The sequence below is a fragment of the Nyctereutes procyonoides genome, unplaced genomic scaffold (genome assembly GCF_905146905.1).
Source record: "Nyctereutes procyonoides isolate TBG_1078 unplaced genomic scaffold, NYPRO_anot_genome, whole genome shotgun sequence".
Lineage (NCBI taxonomy): Eukaryota > Metazoa > Chordata > Mammalia > Carnivora > Canidae > Nyctereutes > Nyctereutes procyonoides.
Window position 1 is genome coordinate 25,854,433 of NW_026575122.1, and position 12,074 is coordinate 25,866,506.

Sequence of the window (12,074 nt, forward strand, 5' to 3'; positions counted from 1 at the left end):
CCAGAATTGAATCCCAGGGGCTGGTTGTAAGCAAAAGCTGCAAGTGAATGTCTTAGCTATGGCTCAGTGGAGCTGTACGTGGCTCAGGCCTTGAATGTAGTTAACATCCAAAAGAAGTCCCCAGGTCTTAATTCAGAAGACTGGGGCAGAACATTGCTGGCAGATGGGCCTCTGTGTTTACAATCATTCCCCCTGGATTCCAAGCCTGCTTGCCTTCAGGAAAAAGTGTAAATCCCTTCTGCTCACTCTGGGTTGTGTTAGCTGAGTAGTAAATATGCCCCTGGTTAATAGGCAGTCCATAAGTTGTTTTTAAATTTGCTATCCAAATAAAGGAATTTTTCCACAGCAAAAGTATAATCATGCAATAAAAATTATAAAATCTACGAGTGGTGGAAGTTAGCCGATACCTTATTTATCTCACTAACATCAAGCAAGCCCTGAGTATGAGGAGGAATCGTACCACTTCTATGGCAGACGTATCCCACCAACAGCCACATGCACTCATTTGCTACTCAAAGACCTCCCTGAGGCTCACCTCTTGTGGAACTCCTTGATCCTGTTTTGTCTCCAGTATGCAGGCTCTATCTCTCTGGCTTGTGTCCTATGAGCTCTATCTACACACACCAGCTTTGTTTTTTCAAAATTCAACACCCTGCTTTCTACATATTGGAAGGTAAGGCTCCACAATATTGTGATTATAAGTCCACATTCATGTCTTTTAAATAGTTAGTTCTGAAATGCCTTTTTATTAAACACTTGTTCACATGATTAAAAAGATTTATTTGAGGGTGGAGTTTTCTAAAAATTCTTCTAGCTTCACAGTGGGTCATGTCTTATCCCACAGTATAAAATGGCGGTGCTATCCAGCGTTCTCTGATAATTCTACATGTGGTTCTAGTGGATGACATTCCATTCCCAAGCCTTCCAACTACTAGGAAATAAGCAGATAGAAAATCCACGTCTCTTGTCCTCACCTCGCTCCTGAGCTCCAGATTTAGACTCTGTTTGCCTTCTGCATTTGTCTATGTGGAGAATAAACTAAAATTCGACATGTGCCCAGCTTTCTTTTCCTTGTTTGACAAACCTTTTCCTAAGGCCTATCTGGGGTCAGAAGGTGAACAGAAGTAGAGGATGACATAAGCAGGGTCTCTGACTTCATGCAGTCTCATATGGAGATCCATAACTAAACACATAATTACCAAAAAAAATTAAAATTAAAAAATGCTATTATTAGGGACACCAAAGTTACTGTGAAAGCAGAATAATTTTGCCTAAGCCAATACGGAGATATATAAACATTTTCCTAGAATAAGGAAAATGGTTGAAATCCATAAGGATAAACTGGGTTTACCCAGAGACACAGTTCCACAAAATTAGAGTCCATCAGTAACCCACCTTCCTATTCCTCAGCTCCTAACTCAAGGTTTGACATCACAAGAATTCAGTAAATCTTGATATAATGAGCAGAAGTATTTTTATGTCACTACCTTTTAAAAAAAATATCATTAATGTAGTATGACAGATCACAGGACATCTCTGGCCGAATACACACAAACATCAGACTTAAAACGTGGATTTGTTAAATGGGATCCAGGTCATCAGAGTTTGATATAAAGTCAAAAGTTCTCTGTCTTACTATCTCATTACCTCTTAATCCTATTTATATCCAAGAATTCCTCCCCAGACTTTGTTTACTGACTCGATGAGATATTTCCCGCTTTAAGTTTTGTACGCCTGGCATTATAATTCTGAAGGACAGATACAGCTTCTATATAAGTGGGTTTGTGCCATGCCTCCTTTTAAATAATTTTTAAAGTATTCTTTTCTTTGCTTAAAAATGATCAAAACAAATTAAAAGCTATAAGATAATGTTGGATATTAAGATAAGCTAACATTGAAATAAGAAAGATCTTTTTCCTTTAATATTGTTAAGTATGAGAGGATTTATTCCTCCAAGAATCTCAAAGCAGTTCTCTTAAATATATAATTCCAGTTGGCTTAAGACCAACAGTCATAAATAAATTTGTATTACATCATGGAATTACATGTTGATTCGTGAAAACTGATCTTATTTAGTTTCAGATGCCAAATCTATTTGGATCTATTGAAAGAGGAGTGTCTACCTTTTTATTCCTTATCTTCCTAACCCTGGAAGTAACCATCATACTAGATTTACAGGATTCTCCTACATAGCTCCAGATTAAAAAAAAAAAATCAACACTGGTTGCCTCATTTCCTTTGTTTTCCTGGAAACTTTACTAAAACATTATATCCTTTCCTGGTTGGGATTGCTATTGTTGAAGGTAATAGGCATCTATTTCTTTTAATTTCAGAACTCTTGGACATTTTTGTTAAGTGCATACCTCAATACTGTGAACATGAGAGGTATACAGTAAAGACTTTGCTAAAAACATTTGAGCTAACATCTGGCGGGGGGTTCATTATGCACCAGATACTACATTTAGTACTTTACAAAGTGTGTCAAGTTAGGGCTCAATCACAGACACAGAACCAGTATGAGGTATACACCAGGACATTTACTGCAAGCAAGTGACCTATATAATTGTGCAACTGGCTGGGTAGTCTGAAATCTGTAGGGCAGGCTGCAACTCTTAGGCAGGGGCTGGAATTGCCTTTCACAAAGCTGCTTTTTCTTCAGGGAAGCCTCAGTTCTGGTCCTCAGGCCTTTTAACTGATTGAATCAAATTATCCAGAATAATCTCTCTTAGTTAATAAAGTCAACTGATTATGGACTTTAACCACATCTACAAAATACTTTCATAGCGACACCTAGATTGTCTTGGATTAAGTAAATGGGGACTATCACCTAGCCGGCTTGGCACATCAAAAAGAGCACCACATATGTGTAATCTCATTTCCTCCTAACCACAGCTCTATGAAGTAATTTCCATTATTGTCATATATGCTTTACAAGTTGGAAAGATAAGGCTTGAAAAACTCAGGTAATGTACTCAAGATTAGAAAACTATTAAATGGAATACCAAGTACGTGAACCTGTAAGTCTGATTCCAAAATTGAGAGCTTAATTAACTACTGCACAATACTATATCAAAACAAAGGAATAAAGTATTATAATTCTACTCCTCTAACTCTATACAAAGGGACTCATATTAGTGTTTTACCTCTTACAGCCATCTTTAGACTTTGTAAGATGAAAACATTCAACATAGCCTTCTGAATAATTTGTTTAATGCAAAGAAAGAATACAGAAGATTGGAGAATCCCAAATGTTAGCCCTTTCTGATTTAAAATTGCTACCCTGGGGATCCCTGGGTGGCGCAGCGGTTTGGCGCCTGCCTTTGGCTCAGGGCGCGATCCTGGAGACCCGGGATCGAATCCCATATCGGGCTCCCGGTGCATGGAGCCTGCTTCTCCCTCTGCCTATGTCTCTGCCCCTCTCTCTCTCTCTCTCTCTCTCTCTCTCTGACTATCATAAATAAATAAAAATTAAAAAAAAAATAAAATTGCTGCCCTTAAATAAATAGTTTATGTTAGAGAGGGTTGCATTCTTGATGACTTGTAATGGAATGGATGCTTTACTTTTCATTGGGATATAGGGAAATTGGGAATTGGCGCTATAAGAGCTATTTCTTAACTGTATCATGTTTCAAGATATAGTGTATTACCTTATATAACCAATGTTTTAAAAACAAAATGTAGATTCCCCCAAGTAATAGAATATGAAGCTATAATGCATAGTTTAAATAACACAAATTAGAAATTAATCTATTTTTAGCAAAAACATAAGACTACTGAAGGAAAAACAAAGTCTGGCATTGAATATCCTGAGGCACCATAACATCATGGTAAGCGTCTGAACAAGTGGCAAGAATTCACAGCTCTGCTTTTGTCTCTCGTTAGGGTAGGTCCTTGGGTAAGTGACTTAACCATTCTTGGCACCACTTTCCTTTTCTACAATATGAGAGGGTTTCATAAGATGATCTCTTATATCCTTTATACTGTTCCAGAGCATTAAAATGTCTAAAATTTCAACTATGACCTAGGGGCTATTTTAGTGCCAAAGAGTAGAAAGTCATTCTTCTGTGGATTATTTAATGTTTTTACCCAAACCACTAGGAATCTGGTAAAACCTTTATGTCTTAATATGCATGCCTGGAGGTTATTGCCAAATTTCATTAGTGCCAGGATGACGTTATTTTCCAGGTCTATCGTATTTAATATGTTGAGCTGATTATGCTGAATGGAGCACCTGTACCAGCTACCATGGACAGCTACTTACCCTCCCGTCTCCCTCAAGAAGTTTTCACTCGCCAAGCACAAATGCTGACAGAGAATTAGATTTCCGTCACCCTCTAGAGGTAGCACAGACACAAAAAGACCTAGAGGTCCCAAATGACTCGAGTGCAGAAGATTTGAGAGCGTGCTTCCTTTCTTAGTTCCTTGCTAACAAAGGGCATCTTTTTGACAGAGCCCAGCATTGTTGCTAGAGAACAATATCCAGAAGAGAATGGTGCCCTCAGGAATGTCATTCTTCAGTCATTCACATGATCGGGAGACCAAGGAAACACTATTCCACCCTAAGTCTCATGTGTTTGGTGGTGTTGTGAGAAATAGAATGAAACAACCTGAATCCCAAACCCATTGAAAGCCGGCTGATCTCAAAAAACCAGAGAGATGCAAACACGCCCTGGTCAAGAAAGGCAGATTATGTCCAATCTGTTTCTCTTTCTATATATGTAAGATGCAAAATCAAAAAGCCGCACAAACTCCTTCTGTAAATGAGAAAGCATTTCTATAGTGTTAAGGGTTCACGGTCTGGAGTCTCACAGGCCTGGCCCTGCCTCTCGCTAGAGGGGTGGCTTTACGCTATACTATTGACCCGAACCTCGCAAAAGCACAAGATGACATGAAAATAGACAAAACAGTGGACATTTTGTGTTTCTTGTTTAGGGCAATGAATACTGTCCCTCAAGCACGAGCAGCAGATCTCCCTAAGCCTTTTATTTTTCAACTGTAAAGCGAGGATAATAATAAAACTTGCCTCACAGAGTTCTGAGAATTAAATGAGATAATTCACAGGTGCCTGGCAGATCGTAAGTGCTGGGTAAATGTTGTCTAGTATTTGAAAATTAACTCACATTTCTATTTTAGTGCCAGACTTTTGCAGTTGACCAACATCTTTGTTTCCTTGGGCCTGAAAGCACTGAATGTGCACTCTTAAGTCTAGAAACCGAAAGTACCCTGAAAACAAGCAGACTGATCAGTGCTGTTGGAGTTCATTAGAAGGCCGTCCACTCCCTTAAATGCCTGGAGTATCTCATTCCAGGCTATGTCCCACAGACAGTTTGGGTGCCGTTACCTTGTGTTCGGGCGATGGGTATCGTTGGTGGGAACCTGCGGTTCTTACTTCCAGTCTAAGTGGGCAACTCACACTTTTGGATGGAACGTGGAAACCCCAAAGGACTGGAGCGCGTGGGTTGCCAGATATACGTTCATTCACATGTTACGAAATTAAGCGGTCTGTAAACCACACATTATTTTTATTTATTTATGGCGAGGGGGAACTAAGGGGATTTTTTTTTTTTTTTTTTTTTTTTTTTTTTTTTTTAGTGGGGGAAAGCTTTGTCATTTGAGGTCAGGTGTCCCTCCCATGACTGGCATCATTTTGAAGAGAACGAATTTATACAAGCGTTCGTAGGCGCACAGTGGGAACTCTGGTGGGAACGGGGGGGGGGGGGGCGGGACGGGGCGGGGGCAGGGATAAAGGGTGTTTAAACCGTGCCGAGATCGTCCCTGGAAACGTTCCCGCGGCCCCCTCCGTGTCCCGGGGCCGGCCATTCCCCTAGGACAGCAGCTGGAAGGCTAGTGGCTCGGGCGCCACCGGTCCACACAGTCGAGGGTGGCGACGGCCTGTCCTGCGTGGTGAACTCGCGGCGGCTCGGCTGCTGGGAGGAAGCCCTGGGGTGGCCTCGGAGCAGAGCGGGGCGTCCCTTCGCCCCCTCCGCCGCCTCCTCCTCCTCTCCCCAGCGGCTGCGACGGCAGTGACGGCGGCGGTGGCGGCTGCTGCCACCGCTGCTGCCGCTGCCGACTGGTCACCTGGGCGCCTGCGGAGCCGCCTGGCTGCTGCCGCCGCGCGGCCCCTCGGAGCGCGAGGAGGAGGCGGCGAGGAGCCAGGATATCCATAGTAACCCAGGATGCGCCGGGCGCCGAGCCCCAGCGAGCGCGGGAGGACCGAGCCCCCGCGCGCCCGCAGCCCGCCGTGCTAGGCGCCCTGCAGCCCCCGCGCCGCGCCGGCCCGCGTCGCTCCGGCGGTCCGCGTGCCCCTGAGCGGTAAGCCCTCCCGACACCCCGGCCGACGCCTCCCACCGCCCCGGCCGGCCGCCCGCCCCCGGGAAGCGGCCGCAGAACAATGGAGAGCGCCGCGGGCAGCCCCGGAGCCGGCACCCGGGAGAGGACGCGCCGCCGCCGCCGCCGCCGCCCGGGCCGGTACCGGCGCGCGCCGCGGGGGGCCGGGCGCGTGCGAGGGCGCGCGGCGGGCGGCGGGCGGCGAGCGGCGGGCGGCGGGCGGGGGGCGGGGGCCGCGGGGCGCGGGCCCGGGGAGCTGGCGGGGAGAGCCCGGCGCTCGGCGCAGCGCGGCCAGGCTCGGCGCCCCTCCCGCCGCGCCCGCCCCTCCTCGGCGCGCTCGCCCTCGCCGCCGCTCGCTTGCACTGGGGGCGCCCACAAAGATGCTCAGAGGCAACGGCTAGGGGAGCCGAGTTCCAGCCACATGTCCGCGTCCGCGGGGGCCAGAGCCCGCCAGCCCTCGCGGAGCCCGGCTCGCAGCCAGCCCGCGGCCGCCGCCGTCGCTAGTGCCGACCGGCTCGGGTGAGTAGCGGGCCGGCGGCGGGCGGCGGGCGGCGGGCGGCGGGGCTCGGCTGCTCCCCCGCCGCCCGCCGCGCCTGCTCGCCGGGATGCGGCCGCCCGCAGTGGTGCGGCCGCTGGGGGAGCAGAGGAGAAGGGAAGCCGGGTGGGAACCCCGCGGAGGCTGCGGAAGGGGTTGGCCGGGGCATTTGTTGCAGCCTAGGCTAGCGGTCTCCACTGTGTGGGCTTTTTTTTTTTTTTTTTTTTCCCCTTTTCCTTAACGTGGTTCGGTTATTGGTTTTCCCTCACCTCCCACCCCTCGGGCTGGGCACATTTTCCCTTTCCTTTCCTTGTCTTCGCGGTTGCGAGGAGTTCCAAGCGGTAAATTACTGGAGGTCTCTCCAAATGCCTTGACTTTCACGAGTATCTATTTTCCAAAGGTCATTTGTGTTCAAACATCAAAAAGCCACGACAACCCATGTAATTGCGCTTTGGATCGCCTTCGAGGAAGAGACCCTGGAAGGGTCGGTGTGGAGCGTGCCTTCTCTCCCCGTGTTTTTTAACCACTGATTACGCGGAGGGGGACGTGGGCATGGACTCCCCAGTGGTGGGGAGCCTTGCAGGGCAGTGACAGAGCAGCGGAGACTGCAATTAGCTGCTTTGCTGAAGGTCGGGTCAGCATTTCTGTTGAAATCCCAATTTCCGTGGTTGGAACTTGGATGTGATTTTACTCCAGGCTAAAACTTGCCAAAGCCAAACAGGGACTTGCTTTTATAAGGATACAGCCACTGCCGCGTGGTGTTTTTTTGTGGGGTTTTTGTTGGGGTGTTTTTCTATTTTTTTAGTTGGTTGGTTGGTTCGTTAGTCGTTCTCTCTCTCTCTCTCTCTCTCTCTCTCTCTCTCTCTCTCTCTCTCCAAGAAAACCAGCTGTCTGCAAACATGAGCCCCTCAAACAGGCAGCTCAGGAAGGCTTTGCATTCTTAGAGATTGACGGGAACGGCTAGTCCCCGCCGCAGTTATCATTTCTCTCCTCTGAGCGACTGAGATGTTAGTTTTAGAAGACTAAAAATTCAGTCCCCGTGCTGCACAAATATGCCCAATATGTTGTATCTGTAGAATGGAAGCATACGAACCCTGAGGTCTTTACTGAGTCTTAGACACTTGCATTAGTGTACTTGCTATACGGACTCTTGCATCTGGAAAGACAGGATTAGAGGAAGTAGTGCTGGGAGGGCCCCCCCCCCCCGAGGAATTTAGGTCCAACTGAAGACTTTTGTGAACGTTGACACAAGCGACTAAGGAAGTCTGTAATTCTCTTCTGAGAGTCTTTACAATACAGTAGATCCTGCTGAAGTTTGGAGCCAGAGGGGAAAAAGAAGAAAGAAAATTAGAAAACGCCTCAGAGGTCACCTCGAAACCTGTTATGTTCTCTGTACTCAGCAGATGAGCTTAGGCAAGGAGATGCCAGTGGTGTCTGGGTTATTTGAGTCCATACTGTTGATGGCTCTGTGACAAAATAGGCTATAATGACTTGCGCTGGCTTTATTCCACCATAAAGGCTTCTTCAGAAGTGTTCTGCTCTGTTGTTCTGTCGGTCGTGAGTAACTCTTGGTGTGATGACAGTGATCCTTCCCGTCTCAGATGCTGGAGAAAGGAGTAGCTGGTATAAATGAGATTAAAACAGATGCATGCTACCTAGGAGACTCAGTGACAATGTCATACAAAAACATTACAAAGACTTTGAAAGCTTCAGGTTGCAGGGGGAGATAGGATTTTTGGAAAAAGCAGTGAAGAATTAGAGCTCCCTGTTCAGGGATGGGAACTTTGTCTTGCGGTTGCTCATTGCCAAACTTAATTTTACTGCATTGGAATTACTTTATTTGATGCACCTCGGCGCTTTTAGTAGAAGCAATATTTTTTTCTTCATCAGTGATAGTAGAGTGACTATACATACATGCACCGGGAATGAGAGACCCTATATTGTTAGAATTCTACTAAAGGGAACCAGAGACAGACAACAGTGTTTTGCATCTACCTGGAGATCAAATCTCCATTAAAATAATTTTGAATTATAGCATGGTGCAAGATTGAGTAAGATGCCTTGGGGTGATGAATTTTTAACGAAACTGTATGAATGCATTTATTTGTCAGGAATGTGGAATGACAATGGCTGAGCAGCCACTAACAATCTAAAAGTTTGCAGGTGTAACCAGTTTTTTATAGTATCGAATTCTGATACCTTTCTTGCTCTTGATTTTGCTGCAAATGGTACAGTAGGTATGGAATGTTAGGGAATACTTTCTTGAAAATAGTAGTATTTGTTTAAAGTTACTCTGCATGTTCCAAATAGAGTACAGATTACAGCACAGTGTAAAGGAAAGGCATTCCCAATAATCATTTGTGATGTTATTACTCTCTTGTAAATGTTGGCAGATATTTTGCAGCTTATTATCAAGTCATTCTCATTGCATCATTCATTGAGTAAGCATTTTTTGGGTATCATGGGTTCCAAAGCAGGCTTATCCTTTCTCTGAATGTAAGGCAGACATGTTCTCCAAATGTCATATTGAAATAAATGCTTCGGCGTTGTCGGTGTTTATACCACTGGCAGAGTCTGTAGAGACACCGGGTAGAGTTTATTGATATCCCTATTTCTGACCAGATACTGGTGTCAACATATGTTACAGGAATATCCATCAAGCCAGTTAATGTCCCGGGAGGAATGAACAATTAGCAAAATTAATTTAGAGATCTGCTTGATTAAAGTCATTCATGCTCATGAGTAAAAACATTTGTATTTCCGTAGACATGTTTGGTTTTTACATATTTTGGACTTATAGCAGTAGCTCAGACTTAGTATTTATTGGTGCCAATACCAGTAATCAAAGTACCAGGTCTTTCATAGGCCACCAGTAATTAATGGAAGTGTGAACAGAATCCAGATTTACCAGTTGGCTACCTGTCTTTTCCCTCCATGGACAATACACAAGAACAAAGCATAAATGTTTGCCATTGACTTTAATAGCCGCGTATATCAAGAAGCCTTGGGGAAAAAATTGCTGCATCCATATTTCTTTGAGGTAAAGATTACATTAGCTATGATGTCTTTATGCTTCTATTAATATTTGATTTCTTTAAAATGATTGTTTTCAAAGTGCAGTACTGTCAATATATTTAATAATTTGCTTGAGAAAGAACATTTACATGAGTGCATTTATCTTCCCACATAACTGTCAATAATACATTGTTCCAGAAATCTATTTTTATGTAGATGTAATTTTCATGTAAAAATTAACCTTTCTTATAATTCTAGTGTGAGACGAAAACCATTCTTATTCATCTGATTTTTGCTTTCTCTTCACACAATCATGAGATGGTTTTTTTGAGAAGGCAAATATGATTCAGCTGAGTCATTTTTTTCTTTAAAAAATTGTGAAGATAGATTAACTTGTTTAGATTAGTTCCCTAAAAATTTTTGTCTTTAGTCCATATCTCCTAGCTGTTCATATTTACAGAGAGTGAAGACCTAGGGACTGTTTGCTGGGAGTTTCCTCCCATGAGAACAGGAGGAAATTCAGAGATGATCAAAGCAACCCTTGAACTGGAAGTAACAAAAACTCACATTCTGACACCCCCTCCCTTGGTTACTGAAAACGCACATTCTGACCCCCCCTCCCTTGGTTACTGAATACTCGATAGTACATTTTTAGGTAAATCACAAAACAAAGTTATTCTATAAGTGACTTTTATGGATACAGGTCTTTGGGGTTTGGAATTTAATGTAACTAAACTGAAACTACTGACCTCCCAGGACCAACCACAAGGAAGGACACCCTCTGGAAAATCAATGACTGCATTGAGATCTTCCCAGATGCCTGCGTGTGCCACGCTCCTGCACCTCTGTCACTACAGATAGCCGCCTTCGCAGTGCATGGGCAGGCAGGTGGAATCAGTGGGTGCCCCCAGCATCAGCTCAGGGCTGCTTGGCAGTATGTTCAAAGGGCATTCAGGTTAACATTGGTCAGGGTTAGGTTTTTGTGGCCATCTTAAAACCAAGACTCCTGGCAAGAGAAAATGACATTTTAAGACTGTTGGAGCATCCTCTCTTTCTAGCTCCTGTCAATTAGAATGACTTTTTGTTAGCCATAAGTTTTATGGTCTGTTTTTGGTTTCAATTAAGGCTTCAGAGTGACTCGCGTAGAATTGTAGCGGCAACAGGTGGTATGTTTTGTGTTGTGTGATGTTCATAAAAGTCTCATTTCCCCATGTTTAGAAATCACGACCATGTTGTAGTTATTTTTCTAGAAATATAAAATGTAACTGTAAAAATAAGCTGCTTCTCTTTATCTCCATGATTCACTTCTCCAGAAAAGACTTGCAGACCATATGCAGTATTTCTTGGCTCTTAGTGCATTTTTTTTTCTGTCCTAACTGTCAACTTAGTATAAAAATAATTGGTTCCAATTGTTTTCTTGTAGTATAGCTTTCCCTCCGGAATGGAAGGTCTGGCATTGCCTCCTAAACATCTCCCAGGGGTTGGTTGATACTCCTGATATGAATGATGCTATTTATTTCACCCTACTGGTAGATTAGTCATAAAAACTCATGCCAAACCAAATTTGGGACAAAGCTTCAAATTAAAAATATATAGTCCCTCCCAAGTTTCAACATTGTTTACACACTAGCTCTCCCTTCTTTTACCCACCCTGAAGTACTCCTGTCAGGAAAGCTGTCTTGGAAGATGAAATTTTTTTCATAGCTAGTGGGAGAACCTCTTCTCCTCCATCTTCTCCTGACCACCTATTGCTGACTTTTTCTCCCCTCTCATTCACTGCTCTTAGTTCAGGTATCTTTCAAGTCACACGCACTCCTTCATCCCTTTCCTTGGATCCCTCTCCTAATGCCTCCAGAATACCACTCTGTCTTTTCCTCTTTTACATTTTTGATACAAACAATGGCCCACTTCATGAGCATTTTGGGGGGTGCTAGTGATATGTCTGCTATAAAGGAGCCAAAGGCTATACATTTTTAAGTGAGCTTATATACAATTAAAATAAAAAAAAAACAGGACCAGAAAGCTCCCATAAAAATGCTCTGAAGTCCCTTTCAGAATACCCATAAATATCTCCACCCATGTGAAAGGCTGATAATAGTTGTCATTTGTCCATATTTAAATAACTTAACATATTTATTTTTAATTGTATGTTGTGCCAATGGTAATTCATTGTGTTGATTTTCTTGTATTTTTGTTG

General features: G+C 44.1%; 1 protein-coding gene across 13 annotated transcripts in view; it reads left to right on the forward strand.

Moving 5' to 3' along the window:
* ANKS1B (ankyrin repeat and sterile alpha motif domain containing 1B) overlaps positions 1 to 12,074 on the forward strand; it is a 1,038,970-nt gene that overhangs the window by 892,433 nt on the left and 134,463 nt on the right. For 2 of the 13 annotated variants that reach the window (XM_055336287.1, XM_055336289.1), the window contains exon 1: positions 6,739 to 6,846. The exons of 10 other annotated variants lie outside the window; for them this stretch is intronic. The gene's annotated coding sequence lies outside the window, so the exon portion shown is untranslated. Of the gene's footprint in view, positions 1 to 6,128; positions 6,313 to 6,738; positions 6,847 to 12,074 lie in introns of those variants that run through there. One more of the 13 variants, XM_055336288.1, reaches the window with a different exon arrangement.